This window comes from Loxodonta africana, chromosome 14 (genome assembly GCF_030014295.1).
Source record: "Loxodonta africana isolate mLoxAfr1 chromosome 14, mLoxAfr1.hap2, whole genome shotgun sequence".
Classification (NCBI taxonomy): Eukaryota; Metazoa; Chordata; class Mammalia; order Proboscidea; family Elephantidae; genus Loxodonta; species Loxodonta africana.
This window is the reverse complement of record NC_087355.1, coordinates 52,498,717-52,516,065: the sequence shown is the minus strand read 5'-3', so window position 1 is coordinate 52,516,065 and position 17,349 is coordinate 52,498,717. Positions and strand designations below refer to the sequence as shown.

The window sequence follows — 17,349 nt, the reverse complement described above, 5'->3', positions numbered from 1 at the left end:
TAGTTTGGAAGAAGGCTAGGGACTTTTGATTGTGTGCTTACAGTGCAAGCATGCTTTGTTTTATTTTTATTTTATTTTTTTTGAGGCTAATACATATCTGTCTGGGGGGAGGGTGGTGGTATAAGATTGCCTGAATCACCCTGTGGCAGAGCCATTGGTCATTCTCCTCCTGGAAGACTCCTTTTGGTGCTGCCACTGAGATTTAAACCTCTTAGTATGGCTTTTCAGTGTATGACACCAACCTAGCTTTTGGGCCTAATGTTTCACCTCTCCTCCCCGTGCCAAACTCCCACTCACCCAAGCTGCAGCCACACAGGGCCTGGTGGTTGGTTTTGTGTGTCAACTTGGCTAGGCTGTAGTACCCAGTTACCTAATCAGACAATTATCCAGGTGCTCTGTGAAGGTATTCCATGGATGTGGTTAGCATCTATATATAGTCAGTTGACTTTAAGTAAAGGAGGTTACCCTCAAAATGTGGGTGGGCCTCATTCAATCAGTTGAAAGGCTTTAAGAGCAAAAACTGAGGTTTTAAAGAGAAATTCTGCCTCAAGACTATAACATCAGCACCTGCAGACGTGCCCTACAGACTTTGGACTTGCCAGCATCTACAATTGTGTAGATTAGTTCCGCAACATAATCTCTGTGTGTGTGTGTATACATATGTGTATATGTATATATAGTTGTTGTATGCTGTTGATTCTGACCCATAGTGACCCGTATATAACAGAATAGAACTGCCTAATAGAACTGCTGTAATCTTTATAAGAGCAGATCACCAGGTCTTTTCTCCTATGGAGTGGCTGGTGGGTTCAAACCACTGGAAGGTTAGCAGTCAAGTGCTTAACTATTGTGCCACAAGCACTCCATATAGATAGGTAAGTAGGAGGATAGATAGTGTCATGGATTGAATTGTGTCCCCCAAAAACGTGTCTCAGTTTGGCTGGGCCATGATTCCCAGTATTGTATGATGTCCATTGTCCACCATTTTGTGATTTGCTGTGATTTTCCTACATGTTGTAAATTCTATCACTACGATGTTAATGAAATGGATTAGCGGCAGTTATATTGATGAGATCTACAAGATTAGATTGTGTCTTAAGCCAACCTCTTTTGAGATATAAAAGAGAGAAGTAAGCAGAGAAACCTGGGAACCTAATACCACCAAAAAAAAAAAAAACGGGGCTGGTAGAAGAGCACATTCTTCGGACCAGAGGTTCCCTGTGCTGAGATGCTCCCAGACCCAGGAAGACTCATGACAAGGACCTTTCTCCAAAGCCGACAGAGAGAAAAAGCCTTTCCCTGGAGCCAGTGCCCTGAATTCGGATTTCTAGCTGTCTTAGTCATCTAGTGCTGCTATAACAGAAATACCACAAGTGGATGGCTTTAACAAAGAGAAATTTATTTCTTCACAGTAAAGTAGGCTAAAAGTCCAAATTCAGGGCATCAGCTCCAGGAGAAGGCTTTCTCTCTCTCCATAGGCCTTCTCATCAATCTTCCCCTAGACTAGGAGCTTCTCATACAGGGACCCTGGGTCCAAAGGACATGCTCTGCTCTCAGTACTGCTTTCTTGGTAGTATGAGGTCTCCCCTCTCTGCTGGCTTCCCTTTCCTTTTTTATCTCTTAGAGATAAAAGGTGGTGCAGGCTACATCCCAGGGAAACTCCCTTTACATTGGATCAGGGATGTGACCTGGGTAAGGGCGTCACAATCCCACCCTAATCCTCTTTAACATAAAATTACAATCACAAAATGGAGGACAGCCACACAATACTGGGAATCATGGCCTAACCAAGCTGACACATATTTTGGGGGGACACAATTCAATCCATGATGCTAGCCTGTTGAACTGTGAGAGAATAAACTTCTCTTTATTAAAGCCATCCACTTGTGGTATTTCTGTTATAGCAGCACTAGATGACCAAGACAGACAGACAGATAGATAGATATCTATATCTATGTATTCATATTTTCTTCCTCTACTGCTCTGGCCCCTTCTATACCATTCAAGATTCTTCGGGGTTGTAATGTAAGATAGACCTGGAGGGTATCAGGGAAGACAGGTAAACAACCAGGTTAAATCTTTTACTTGGATATGCTGTGTAAGACTGAGTCAGATTGGCTCATGTATGGAGGATGTGTATGTAGACTGAGGCAGCTCTTCCCTCACGTGGGTATGGAGGCCTCCTCATTGACTTCTAGTTGCTTGTTGGATGGTAAAGGCTGCCAAATGATGTTTTATGAAAATATTAACAATATTAACCAAGCTCATTTTTAAATTCAGTTCTCTAGTCTCTGAGATAGCCTATGGATTTTTTTCCCAATGGATTTTTTCCCCAAAAGGTAAGACATATTAAATCATGAAAGGATGGTGTCAGTCAAAGTACCTATAAATAAAATGTACATGTTGACAAAACAAAGGTTTGGTCCACCCAATAACATTCCAGTGAGCACCAAATGTTATCCTATTTTGTCAGATTTTGAGTTGAGTGAATGAATGCAAGTTGACTTTGCTTACAAAGCAGTTGGAATACATTGATCTTTTCCCAGATTATTTATTGTGAACTTCTCTAAAAATTTTCTGTTTCTGAAAAGTATTAATTTTCAAGAAGGAAACTTTTAAACATTCAATGACTATAGAAGGTTATATGGAACTTGAACTATATTGCCCTTTTTGAGAAGTAATTTTTTAACTCCCTTTAGAGACTGGAAATCAGTGTCACCCTGATTAATAATGTGTATTATTATACACTGTATTGATTATGTAACTATATTAAAAAACACTATTAATAATAACACACCACTTTTTTTCTGCCTTTTATTTTTCCAATTATTTAATACAAGTATCATGTGAAGAACATCAGGCTTGGTAAAATAGAGGGTCAGTGAAAAAGCAGAAGACCCTCAAAGAGATGGATTGACATAGTGGCTGCAACAATGGGCTCAAGCATAGCAACAATTGTGAGGATGGCACAGGACCAGGCAGTGTTTTGTTCTGTTGTGCATAGGGTCACTATGAGTTGGAACCAACTTGATGGCACCTAACAACAGCTAACATGTGCTAGGCATTGTACAAGGACCTGGAGACCTAAGCATGAACAAGATAGATATGATTCCTGCCTTATGATCTTTGTGTTTAGTGGTGAGAGACATGGGTTTAGATTTTGATGCTTTTATCAGCCCATAAGACATTGGCCACATCACTTGAAATTCGTACCACCATTCTATCACTGGTTCAACAGACCATCATAACCCAGCAAAAGCCAGTGCTATTGCTGCTGACAGCTGGGATCAGGATTTTAATGAGGACCCACAGTGATCTCCCTAGATATGGTTATTCTTGATGCTTCTGAGCTAGGGTCAGGAGGCTGGCTAAAGTTAATAAGATTTATGTTCCTAATCTCAGTGCTTTGTATGTGGAGGAGAATGGTGATGGATAGCAGTAGAGTTAGGTGGCAGTCACCAGTGGTATCCCCAATGGTGGTGACAGTGTCTAAGTAAAGAAAGTGGGAAGTAAGAACTGGTGCAGGAGCTCCAATGTGGGAGTTTCTAGAAGCACATTTTCATTCATCCAATAAAATATGATTTACACTTATGTGGCCTTTGCCACATGTGTCTTACACTAATGTTTAGTTTCATTGGTTATTTGTTGTATGTAAAGAACCATGCTGGGTACTGGAGGGACTCTCTTTTTTTCTCATTGTGTTTACAGCTCAGGGAGGGCTTCAACCAAGGACACAGAGCACACAGATATAAGACTGCAAGTAGAATGCCAGACATGAATGAATGTGGATCTTGGTTCCTAATTGGAAAACACAAGCAATATTGTCTGGGGCTGTTTTCAAAGCTCATTCCAGTGAAGTGATTGGCAATAGAGAGGTTCCCAGGTACTTGGGGCAGGAAGAAGTATCCCTTAACCCTACAAAGCCCTGTGATTGACAGTAGGTGCTAGGCTTGAGAACAACTGTCAGAGGTCACAGTAGAAATCAGATCTCATGATAGATTTTTAAGATCAGGGTCACCTCCATTCAATATGTGAAAATTCAATTTAACTAATTGAATTATTAGAATCTAATAACCTAACTAATTGAATTATTTAGAATCTACCAAGATTCTCTTTAGGCCATCAGAGATTTCATTATGTATTATTCTACATGAATAAGATTAACTTCAAGAATTAAAGGCTTCATGACAAACACATACAGTAGTATCAGAAGATTGGATCAGGGGATTTGGCCAACCTAATTTTACATTTTCAACAGTAATTTAAAATTTAGAAGTGAAAAAGCATATAAATTAGGATGAATAGATTTTTTTTCTGAGCTGGTCCTAGTCCTGTAGACTAACTATGGAATATTGGAATTAGAAATTAGTGACCATATTTCTCAGGGGTTATCTTAGTATTTAATGCGCTATAACAGAAATACCACAAGTAGATGGCTTTAACAAACAGTCTAGGAGACTAGAAGTCCTAATTCAGGGTGCCAGCTCCAGGGGAAGGCCCTCTCTGTTGGCTCTGGGGGAAGGTCCCTGTCATCAATCTTCCCTGGTCAAGGAGCTTCTCAGCATAGGAACCCCTGGTCCAAAGGATGCACTATTCTCTTGGCAGTTTAAGGTCCCCCTGTCTCTCTGCTTGCTTCTCTATTTTATAACTCAAAAGCCATTGACTTAAGACACAGCTTAATCTTGTAGATTGAGTCCTGCCTCATTAACATAACTGCCTCTAATTCTGCCTTATTAACACCCTGGCGGTAGGGTTTACAACACAGGGGAAAACCACATCAGATGACAAAATGGTGGATAATCACACAATACTGGGAATCATGGCCTAGCCAATTTGACACACATTTTGGGGGAACACAATTCTGTCCATGACAGGGGTTTTCAAATATTTTTTAGCTATAGAATCCTTTATTTAAGCAAAATAAAAGTGGAGGTGGAGGAAGAGCACTGATCTCCACTGACTCGTTCCATTTGAGCCTCCAAGGGGTTCCCCAGGGCACAGTTTGAAAACTAATTCTCTATACCATATTTTACCAATGAGTGGGCCAAGGCCTAGAGAAGGTAAGTGAATCTTTCCAAGGTAGAGTACAGATATTCAGATAGTTTGGGTTCAGATATTCTGACTCATTTCATTGAGCTTTAATCTGAAAACCTAACACAAGTAGCATATCTTTTCATTTGTTTGTCCAGATGCCTTAGCTTCTGAAACTGGGCCACTGTTTAATCAGTGATAGTAACTTAGGAAAAGAATGACTGCTGTGTCCTGGGCCAGGTGAGAAGTAAGGTGAAGTCCACCGTGTCTTTCTTTATACTCTTATTCTATTTGGCTGTACTCATCTATGCTCTTCAAATAGAAAAGAGAGCCTTCTATGATGCCCAGCCACAACCCCCTCCCTTCAGTGGGAAATGCCATTTTACAGAAGTTGGTGGATTTTCATGAGCATCTCTGAGAATGGCTATGTGATCCAATACGTAGTGCAGGCCGTATCTCACCATGCTTTTTGTGAGCAGTGGAGAGTCCTTTCTCCCAGGGGTTTGTGGCACTTTGAGAAGCAAGGCCTTACGCTATTATGCCTTACTGCAGTTAAGATAATCTCATTCCATACTTTTTAATTTTCATTACAAGCAGTGTTCAGCTGAGGCACCTTTGAGTGGCAGATACAGGTAGCTATCCACTAGCTGTTTATGCTCTCCCTTGTATAATATAAGTTTGTGTCTGAGAATTAACCACTCAGAAACCCCAAGTCCCCGCTGCTACTCCCACAATACTCAGTTAGATCTGGCCATGAGACCAAGTTCTAGCTCATGAAATGTGAGAGGAAGGGATGTACCCCGTTTGCAGGCCTGGCCTATAAAAGCCTTCCATGCCACTCTCCTCAGTCTCTGTTCCCATTTGCTGGCTGGGTGTACAGACTTTAAGGACCTAGACCAGGCTCCTTAACTTCAGTACTATTGGCATTTTTGGCAGTACAGTTCTTGGTCTGTCCTCTGCACTATAGGATGTTTAGCAACATCACTGGCCTCTACCCACTAAATGTCAGTGGCACCTTCTCCAGTTGCTACAACCAAAACTGTCTGCAGACATTGCCAAATGTCCCTAGGTATGGTAGTGGGGAGGACAAAATTAGCTCTAGTTGACAGCCACTGTCCCGGAGGAGGCAGAGCCACAAGATGGAAGGCTCTGGGTCCCTGAATCATCTTATCATGGAAAGCCAAACAGAAATTACTGCTCTGGACTGCCACATGAGCAAGCATTAAGTTAAGGTATTGAAATTTTGAGCCTTATTATTTAAAAAATACATTTTGTAAGGCTATTGCTGCTATAGATAGTGATTCCTCTGATGGATCTGGGCAAAGTAAATTGAAAACCTTCTGGAAAAGATTCACCACTCTAAATGCCATAAAAGTGCATGGTGAAGCAGCAAATGCTGAGGTAGTAGCTACAGCAAGTTATCCAGAAGATCTAGCTAAGATAATTGGTGAAGGTGGCTATACTAAACAACAGATTTTCAATATAGATGAAACAGCCTTGTGTTAGAAGAAGACACCATCTGGGACTTTCAGAGCTAGAGAGGAGGAGTCAATGCCTGGCTTCAGAGCTTCAAAGGATAGGCTGACCCTCTTGTTAGGGGCTAATACAGTCAGTGACTTTAAGGTGAAGCCAGTGCTCATTTACCATTCTGAGAATCCTAGGGCCCTTAAGAATTATACTAAATCTACTCTGCCTGTGCTCTATAAATGGAACAACAAAGCCTGGATGACAGCACATCTATTTACAATATGGGTTACTGAATATTTTAAGCCCACTGTTGAGACCTACTGCTCAGAAAAAAAATCCCTTCAAAATATTACTGTTCATTGACAAAGCACTTGGTCACCCAAGAACTCTGATGGCAGTGTACAAGGAGATTAATGTGTTTTCATGTCTACTAACGTAACATCCATTACACAGCCAATGGATCAAAGTAATTTTGACTTTCAAGTCTTATTATTTAAGAAATACATTTTGTAAGGCTATCACTACCATATATAGTGATTCCTCTGATGGATCTGGGCAAAGTAAGTTGAAAACCTTCTGGAAAAGATTCACTGTTCTAGATGCCATTAAGAACATTTGTAATTTGTGGGAGGGGGTCAAAATATAAAGATTAACAGGAGTTTGGAAGAAGTTGATTCCAATCCTCATGGATGATTTTGAGGGATTCAAGACTTCAGTGAAGGAAGTAACTACAGGTGTGGTAGATACAGCAAGAGAACTAGAATTAGAAATGGAGCCTGAAGATGTAACTGCAATCTCGTGATAAAACTTTAACAGATGAGGAGTTGCTTCTTATGGATGAGCAAAGAAAGTGGTTTCTTAAGATGGAATCCACTTCAGGTGAAGATACTGTGAACATTGTTGAAAGCACAACAAAGGATTTGGAATATTGCATAAACTTAGCTGATGACACCGGGCTAGCTGATGAAGCAGTGGCAGGGTTTGAGAGAATTGACTCCAATTTTGAAAGAAGTTCTACTGTGGGTAAAATGCTGTCAAACAGCATTGCATGCCATAGATAAGTTTTTCGGGAAAGGAAGAGTCAATTGATGTGGCAAACTTCCTTGTTGCCTTGTTTTAAGAAATTGCCGTGGCCACCTGAACCTTCAGCAACCACCACTCTGATCAGTCAGTAGCCATCAACACTGAGGCGAGACCCTCCACCAGCAAAAAGATTACAACTTGCTGAAGGCTCAGGTGATGGTTCACATTTTTTAGCAATAAAGTATCTTTTAATTAGGTATGTGTATTGCTTTTTGGGACATAATGCTATTGCACACTTAATAGACTACAGTATAGTGTAAACATAACCTTTGTATGCACTGGGAAACAAAAAAATTGTGCAACTTGCTTTATTGCGATATTTGCTTTATTGCAGTGGTCTGGAACCGAACCTGCAATATCTCTGAGGTGTGCCTATATAGGTATTTGGAATCTTGTGTGCGTTGTTAAATTAAACTGTAACAGTCCTGGTCAAGGCAATTTGGACTGAACTGTATCGTTAAAGACTTAAATCTTTAGATATTCAGTTGTTCTGAAATTATGCTGCAAAAATGTTTACTTAATGCTTTTAAATCATTCTGAATAAGAAAAACTCCAGCCCCGAAAGTTCTTTATAAGTCATCTAGCCCTTGGCTACTCAAAGTGTGTCCATTGACCAGCAGCATCAGCATCACCTGAGAGCTTGCTGGACATGCAGAATTTCAACCCCCACTTCAGACCTATTGAATTAGAATCTGCAGTTTAACAAGACACCCAGGTAACTTGTGTGCACTTTATAATTTGAAACTCACGGATCTAGTTTAACTCCTTCGTTTGGCATATGAGGAAACTGAGGCCCAGGCAGGCTTTCAGGTTGCAAAAGGAAACTGAGGCTCAGAGAGAAGGGCTGCACCTTAAAAGCAAGCTGCCGTGAACTTCATGGCTTCCTTTCTGATGCAGGCTCGTGGTGTGGCTGGGAACACTGTGATACCTATCTTCAACCATACTTAAATATGGCTGTAATGTAAAAGAATTGTTCTAGAACTGCCTCCATGATGTATACTTTTCTAAAAAGAACTGTGAAAGGCTTATCCAGTGGGACAGATGTGGGACTGACACGGTAATTTCAGACTTCTCAGGTTAATAATGAGTTGCTGATCTACTCAGACCACAGACTGTGAGTAATTTCTCGGAGGTAGCAAGAGTGCAGTTTTCTACTCTACAAGGAAGCTGGAGGTCAGAGCCTACAATATTTATTTTGGAGTTTTCACTGTTTATATAAGGAAACATCCTCATTAATCCCAAACATAGCTATTATTTTGTAGGTTCCTGAAATCAGGTGTTCGCTTAAAACAATAAACATAACCTGTTTCTCATATTTCAGGTTTGATGCAATCACTACCTAAGGTAACCTCACTCTTTGGGAGCTGTGTTAGATTTTCACTGTAAACATGACTATAAATTCAATACATTTGGTCACCTGTGTATAATTCTAAAATTTTACTATCATTCTAAAAAAGAAATCATTGCTTATTGTCGAACCTTGCTATGTGCTGGGAAACAATGAAGACAATAATTTTAGAAGCCAAAATGGAGAAAATAAAATGCCATTTATTTCTGGTGAGAGAGGAGGAAGTTGCAATGTCCTATCACCTATAGACCTAAATTGTTTGCCTTGCACGGAAGAGTCAGGCTGTTTGAGGCCTGAAGAGAAGGTCCATGGATTTATTGGGCAGGAGAGAGGGAGTGTTCCTCCTCTGGAGGAGGCACAGGAAGGAGAATTTGCCTTCCTTTGTTATTGTGGGTTGGATGCATGTAAGGGAGAAATAACATATGAAGCCTGAAACATAGAAACCACTCAGTAGAAGTTCATTCCTTATTCCCTTCTCTCTTTCCTGTGGAGAATGAGGCTGATGGTGCAGTCCACACACAACCCAGAGGGAGATTTGGTTTGCTAAAGAGGGCTTTAGCTGTATTGGCAAAACATAAAGGGGAATGTTTCCATCGTTACTAATTAAAGAGTAGCACTATGAATCATGGCTGCTTTGTGAGAACAGCAGCAGCAGGTGCAGAGTTTCCACGCCTTCCAGGTCATGGAAAATTGGGATTCCTGTCAACAACTAGGTTCCTATGGGCTCAGCCTGAAACGGTGGGAGCGGAGGCCACTATGATCTGTGGGTTGGCTACCTGGATCTAGAATCTTCTAGATGAGGTCAGTGGGGGCACACAGCAGTTCTGACTTAGGCCTCTGTGCTAGAACTCCTCCGGGTAGAAGAGAAGATTCTGTGAGCCCTGGCAGAGCACCCTGAGGAGGCAATTCTCAAGTGCGTCGGGTAACTTTGGGTTCATGGGAAAGGTGAAGATGAGCCCAGAAAGCAAACAGCCTTTTAGGGGAAAGGCATGGCTGTTTAATGCGCCCCATTTTTTTCTTTAAAGGAAAATATACAGATATAGAAATGGGGAGGGGGAAAGAGGTGATGATCTACTTAACCTGTTGCCGTGGAGTCAATTCAGACTCATAGTGACCCTGAAGGACAGAGTAGAGCTGCCCCATAGGTTTTCCAGGGCTGTAACCTGTAGGGAAGCAGACTGCCACATCTTTCTCCTGTGAGGCAGCTGGTGGGTTCAAGCCATCTGGTTAGTAGCTGAACACTTAACCATTGCACCCCCAGGACTCCTTATGATTTAGTTGGAGCTTTGACGTGTTTAACCTATCAGACTATTAAGATTTTGAGTCACCAGGGAATTGGAGGTAAATTTGAGAGTGGGTATATGCAAGGTGGACTCCCTGGGTGGTGCAAATGGTTAACCCACTCAGCTGCTAACGGAAAGGTTGGAGATTTGAGTCCACCTAGAGGCACCTCAGAAGAAAGACCTGGCAATGTACTTCCAAAAAAAAGCAACCATTGAAAACTTTATGGAACACAGTTCTGCTCTGAGACACATGGGGTCACCGTAAGTCAGAATCAACTGGATGACAACTGGATTTTTACCTGCAAGGTAATGAACTGAGGTGAAGATCATCTAAACTGCATAGATAGATCTTCCTGAGCAGTGATGATCATGTCTTACATTGGCATGGTTTATAGATCATTCTCATTTGGTCCTCATAGCAACCTAATGAGGAATTATCCTGTAATTGGCCAAGATAACCTTGAACCTGAAGGCCACTTTTCTTCTCATTCTAACAGTGACCCTTAAAATGGACCACCACACTACCCTTTGGGGTATGCACAAAATAACTCATTGCTTGCAGAAAAAAAAGATATAGAATTTTTTTCTAAAAATAAAGAAATTAAGCTGTATTAATATTGGAAATGTGGATTGAGCCTGGCACATTCCATCAGTTTGTCAGACAGCCCCACATCACCTACGCCCACTTGAGATCTCCTGAGGATCCAGGGTCTTCTTCGGTATCAAAAGGTCTGAATGATACCTGGCTCGTTTGTTCACTTTTAACACATTGCCTCACGTTGCCTTTACTTAGCTGTAGTGGAGTGTATTTGGAAATTCCATTATCTTCCTTACTCCGACAAGTGGCTTTAAAGGACTCTTGCAAATAAACCATGATTAAAGGTAATACTAATAATGCAAGCGCATGCTACGCCCAGACAACAGCAGAGCCGACACTTCTGTTGCTCCGATATGCACTCTTTGTCAGCCATAATATGAAATGAAAAGCAATGACATTTTCATCCAAGCTAACAGGTTGCCACGGCATTTTCAAGAATGACTTAAATGCAAGTGATCTTCACCATCCTTACGAGTGACTGTCACCTCCGTATTCATTGTGCCTTGTCGTAGTGGTTCAAGGACATTTGAAAGTCATCATGATTAGTGATTCAATTAAAAACTAAACACCCAGAGCAGGAAGACCAATCTCTGTAGTTCTTCCCCTGCAGTGGTGATGCAAAAACCATGTGATTTTCAGCAGTACTTTAAAATTTGCCAAATTTACTGATAAATGTTTGGAAGCCTCTTTTGAGATTTTTTTTTACTTAATAGTGAAAAAGCCACATGTGATTGGGTGAATTGTTGTTCTTCCTGATGCTATAAAAATGGTTGAAATAATATCTAAAAAAAATATAGTGATAAGCAAAATGCATTCTTTATCAGCTAATACTGTTGAAATAGAAATAGAAACTATTGCTGAATGCCTGAAGAGGCAAAGATTAGTTGTATAAAAGCATACATGTTATCAATATGTTTCTGCTTAGAGTGTTTGCTAGATTCTGTTTCAATAATTCAGAACCCAAAGAACCACGTAAAGGAAAACGTACTGGAAAAGAAGAATTATCAACATTAAATTCCTTCTTTAATTAGAAGAACATTTAATGGAAAACCCAGGTGGGTGTGACCACTGAGGTGTGAAATTCATTCCCTGAATCATTCAAAGAAAAGCTATCATAGCAGAGTAGTTAAATCTAGAGTGCACAAAATATTACAGGATGTCATTCATATGGGCTAATTTTATGAAAACAAGACCTTTAAAATATAGTAGACTCTTTATAACACTTTATAAGGAGATGGATAGTGACCATGAAAATCTTTTTTAACACTCAGAGATTCCTTATATGTTCTGTCAAAATACTAAAGGAATTGTTGAACTTAAGATGGATTATTTATTTTTCTTTTGTAAAAAGACATAATCTAAATATGATAACCTATTCTATGATGACAAATATGCCACATAAAAAATAATTTTTGAAAAAAATAAAATAAAGATTATCACTGTAACACTTTCCTGAAGAATGAAGGACACGTGTTCATTATCTAATTGACCCGTGAATAGTGTGACATGTCAATTGTCATTTTTATAAATAGCAAATAGTGGTTGAAAGGAGATTATACCACTGAGCCATCTTGCTTTATGATTTTTACTTACCTGTTGGTTAAAATTCAGTATGTACCCAAAGGTATGTACCCACATATTCTTTTTTTGTTTTCTTGTAAGATAAAAGATCAAGTTAGTATCTGGAATAATTAGCTCTATTAGGCATGTAGCATATGATTTAACACTAAACATGATTTAAAAAATCAAATTAAATATGACTTGCACCTCAATTGTTCTTGGACTTTTTTTATCCCAACCTCTTGTAACCCTCCAGCCCCACAATCACGAGAAGCTCCTGGAAATCTTACGCAGAACAAAACATTGGGCAATGGCCTTAACGTAAATATTCATTGCAAACCCTACAGTCCCCTGAAATGGTTCTTTGCTACCATGCCCCATTTAAACATGGAACGTAATACCAAAAATAGAGACCGTACTGCCCAGGGTCCAACCTTGTTGGATACACCATGAAATCGTTCCTCTCTGAGGTCCTTGTCATCTCCCCATGTGCCTCGAGGTCTGGGGGTGGGGAGAATGGGCTTATTCCAACTCCTTATGGAACTACATAAACCCTAGGAATATTTTATTACTATAACTCAATGTTTTTCTCTACCTTCCAAAGGCCCTCAACTCTCTCCTTTCTTCTGTGCATCTTCAGTAAGCTTTGATTTCTGCACATAAAAATCATAAGGGAGATCGTCTTCTGGTAACATCTTTTGGCATTGACAACTAAATCTTCCAAGTCAGGGGTTGGAAAACTATGGCCCATGGGCCAAATCCAGCCTGCCACCTGCTTTTGTAAATAAAATTTTATTGGAAATTGGCCATACCCATTTATTTGTGTATTGTCTATGGCTGCTTTAGTGCTACGATGGCAGAGTTGAGTAGCTGCAACAGAGGCACTGTGGCTTGCAAAACCCAAAATACTATCTGCTCATTTATAGAAAAAGTTTGCTGACCCCTGCTTTAAGTTAAGGGAACTCAGGGTAAGTCAAGGGAACTCAGAGCCTGACTACTTTCTGCTAAAAGAGGTGGAAAAACTGTAAAAAGGGAAGACCCAAATTAGTGACTTGGTACGTTATCCTGCCAGAGGATATCCTGGAGCTTAGGTTCAAAGTTTTCTGGGTGTCGGAATTAGCTTGGAGGCCTGAGGATAATTTGGATCTAGTTCAGAATAATCCTTAGCCTCTTGAGCTATTGTAGGGGTGGTGGGAACACACATCTGAAGGATTGTCCTACTTCTCCATTTATCCACATTTTAAGGTGGCCCAGAACTAACTGGATTGTTCAAAGACCTATAGGTTGGGGCTGCTCTGTACGCTGCATTTCTCCGTCCTTGAAGTTTTCCTCATACTTCCTTACGTACTCAGGCTGTCTCGTGTATGGATGAACTAGACTGGAAGATCCTCAAGAACAAGCCCATCAGACAATGAGCTCTTCTTCAAGTTCCCCAGCATACTGCTGTGCACACTGGAGGTGGAGGTACACCTTGATTATGTGCTGAGTTAATCTTGAGACTGAACCTTCTTCTCAGACGATGATAAGAGAATGAATACAAGTGGTCCTAGGCTTGCCATTAAAAAAAAAAAAAAAAATTATTGTGTTTTTGGTGAAAGCTTACACAGATAATTAGGTTCCCATTTAACAATTTTTATACAAGTTGTTCTGTGACATTGGTTACAAAGTTCACAATGTGTGAGTATTCTCATTATTTCCTTTCCGTTTGTTCTGTTCCATTGATCTAGGTGTTTAAGGGACACGTTACCCACAGGTGATATTATTTTATAAGCCAATCTATTATTTGGCTGAAAGGTGACCCCCTGGAGTGGCTTCAATGTGCCAAGTTCAAATGGTATTTTAGGATGATAATCTCAGGGATTCCTCTAGTCTCTATCAGTCCACTAGGTCTGCCTTTTTTTAGTAATTGAGTTTTTTTTTTTTTTTATTAACTTTTATTGAGCTTCAAGTGAACGTTTACAAATCAAGTCAGACTGTCACATATAAGTTTATATGCATCTTACTCCGTACACCCACTTGCTCTCCCCCTAATGAGTCAGCCCTTCCAGTCTCTCCTTTCGTGACATTTTTGCCAGCTTCCAGCTCTCTCTATCCTCCCATCCCCCCTCCAGACAGGAGATGCCAACACAGTCTGAAGTGTCCGCCTGATATAATTAGCTCGCTCTTCATCAGCATCTCTCTCCTACCCATTGTCCAGTCCCTTTCATGTCTGATGAGTTGTCTTCGGGGATGGTTCCTGTCCTGTGCCAACAGAAGGTTTGGGGACCATGCCCGCCGGGATTCCTCTAGTCTCAGTCAGACCTTTAAGTCTGGTCTTTTTATGAGAATTTGGGGTCTGCATCCCACTGATCTCCTGCTCCCTCAGGGGTTCTCTGTTGTGCTCCCTGTCAGGGCAGTCATCGATTGTGGCCGGGCACCAACTAGTTTTTCTGATCTCAGGATGATGTAGGTCTCTGGTTCATGTGGCCCTTTCTGTCTCTTGGGCTCTTTGTTGTCGTGTGACCTTGGTGTTCTTCATTCTCCTTTGCTCCAGGTGGGTTGAGACCAATTGATACATCTTAGATGGCCGCTTGTTAGCATTTAAGACCCTAGACGCCACATTTCAAAGTGGGATGCTAGTAATTGAGTTTTGTTCTACATTTTTCTCCCATTCTATCTGGAGCCTTCTATTGTGTCCCTGATCAAAGCTGTCAGTAATGGTAGTTGGGCACCATCTAGATCTTCAGGTTAGAAGAGGCTGTGTTTCATGTGGGCTATTAATCCTGTGGGCTAGTTCCTTCTTTGAGTCTTTAGTTTCCTTCATTTTCTTTTGCTTCAGTTGAGTAGAGACCAATAGTTAGATCTTAGATGGCTGTTCGCGAGCTTTAAGACCCCAGACACTGTTCACCAAACTAGGGTGTAGAACTTGGCTTTTTGAAGTATGTTATCTAGGCTTGCCATTTGAGAAGTGCCATTTGAAGACAGTGCTAGGCCTGGTGGAATCACTGCAGGATAGTACATCAAGTTCTGTGGGCTGCGTCAGTTGTGGGGGGGTAACCACACTGGGGCACTTCATAAAGGAAGGAGTGGGAAATAAAATGATGCCTGTTAATTGCCTTATGGAAAATATTCCCTATCACATTTCAGAAACATAGTCTGCCATATAATGACTCTGGTGGATGATAACATTCAAATTCCTGTTCAGTATCATATAGGATTTATTGTTAGTTTGTTATGAATGAATGATGGCATCTTTCCAGTCTCAATATCATAGTGTAGAGCAATCAAAAGAGTGTAGGTTTTCGAACCAAATAGATCTGGGTTCAAACCCCAGATCTAGGTTTGTCTCATTCTTCTTTTGCAACTTTGGTCAATTTCATAACCTTCACTTTTATCACCTGTAAGAAGGGAATACTACTTCTGGACTCAGAGTTCTTGTCAGGATTAAGTAAAAGAATTATTACTAAAGACTTCTGCATGGCTTGGCAAATAGTAGTTACTCAATTCTTTGCCCTTTTCAGCTTGTCGTATTGTTGACCAAACCAAATTCATAAGGAGAATAGTATGTTTATTGAGCTCAGTATCTGAAGAGGTGGTAGGAGCAGTGGTTCAACCAAAAAATAAATTTTAGAAAATTCTAACTCACAAAAAAAGACTAGATTTACTGGCCTGACAGAGACTGGAGAAACCCCTAGAGTATGGCCCCAGACACCCTTTTAACTCAGTACTGAAGTCACTCCTGAAGTTTACCCTTCAGCCAGAGATTAGATAGGCCCATAAAACAAAATGAGACTAAATGGGCATACCAGCCCAGGTGCAAGGACAGGAAGGCAGGAGGGGACAGGAAAACTGGTAATGGGGAACCCAAGGTGGAGAAGAGGAGTGTTGACATATCGTGGGGTTGGCAAGCAATGTCACAAAACAATATGTGTATTAATTATTTAATGAGAAACTAATTTGCTCTGTAAACGTTCATCTTAATTACAATAAAAGTATAAATACACTTTAGGATTTAGATAAAGTAATGATGATGATTATATAGTGGATTATTGAAGGAAGGTAAGACAAAACCAGTGGAAGGTAGGATCTGTGTTTTTGTACCCCCGTATTGTGGCTTTACTTGTAATTCTGGAAGCTGTTGTTGGCATGTGAGAATAGCAATAGTAATGTTTTGTTCATGGACACAGCATTAGGTTCCATCAGGGTCATGGTGCAAAAGGCCAGTGCAAACAGAGAGGGCTCAATAGATAGGGAGGTTGGCACTGATTGGTAACAAATATAGCCAGTAATAATAATAATATATTCCAGCTTCTATATAGAGGTTGGCAGTGGACCAAGATGACAGCTAGAATAGAGAATATTTCCCATGCTCTACTTACAAAAGGTATTTTTTTTCCCCTTATTCTTTGAGATCAGAACAAAGAAACAATTAACTATAGAAGTTTGATGACAATTAAATGACATTTTGTTCAGGATAATTGTAGGGCTTACATTGTTTCCTTTTGAGAGTTGATCAAAAGGAAATTAAAACTTGCAAGGCACACTAGCCCCATGTAGATCATTAAGTAAGCTACTGCATTCAATTTTCCTCCTAGGACTTTGGAAGACAAACTGAGGGGTCTTTCCAGAATTTTCCTCTTCCGTTGACTAAATTGGCGCTCCCCCATATAATTGCTTCAGTGGTGTTGCCAGTGAGTTGTTGTTTTCCTCTACTATACTGATGGAATTTTATGGAAGGGTGTCTTCTAAGACTTTCCTATATTCTGATCTTAAACCCCATTTAAAGAAAAATACTTTCTAAGTACAATCTTGAATTTTCCAGTATTTTAAGAACCATCAGACCATGAATGTCCTTTGGCATGTCCCTCTTTCTAGAAATGGTTATTCCATACCATGAACCTTAAGTCTGGAATTAATGGTCTTCATGTTTTCATTCGCTCAAAGTCTTACCAGGATTGATCAGAAATGTTGTTTCAATACCTTTGTCCTGAGGAGCTCTG

The 17,349-nt window shown here is 40.4% G+C and overlaps 1 protein-coding gene across 4 annotated transcripts in view; it reads left to right on the top strand.

The window, feature by feature from the left end:
• The window catches only part of NCALD (neurocalcin delta), a 317,609-nt gene that overhangs the window by 167,741 nt on the left and 132,519 nt on the right, over positions 1–17,349 (top strand). The window contains exon 2 of one of the 4 annotated variants that reach the window (XM_023545924.2): positions 13,723–13,834. The exons of the other annotated variants lie outside the window; for them this stretch is intronic. The gene's annotated coding sequence lies outside the window, so the exon portion shown is untranslated. The remainder of the gene's footprint in view (positions 1–13,722; positions 13,835–17,349) is intronic. 4 annotated transcript variants of the gene reach the window in all.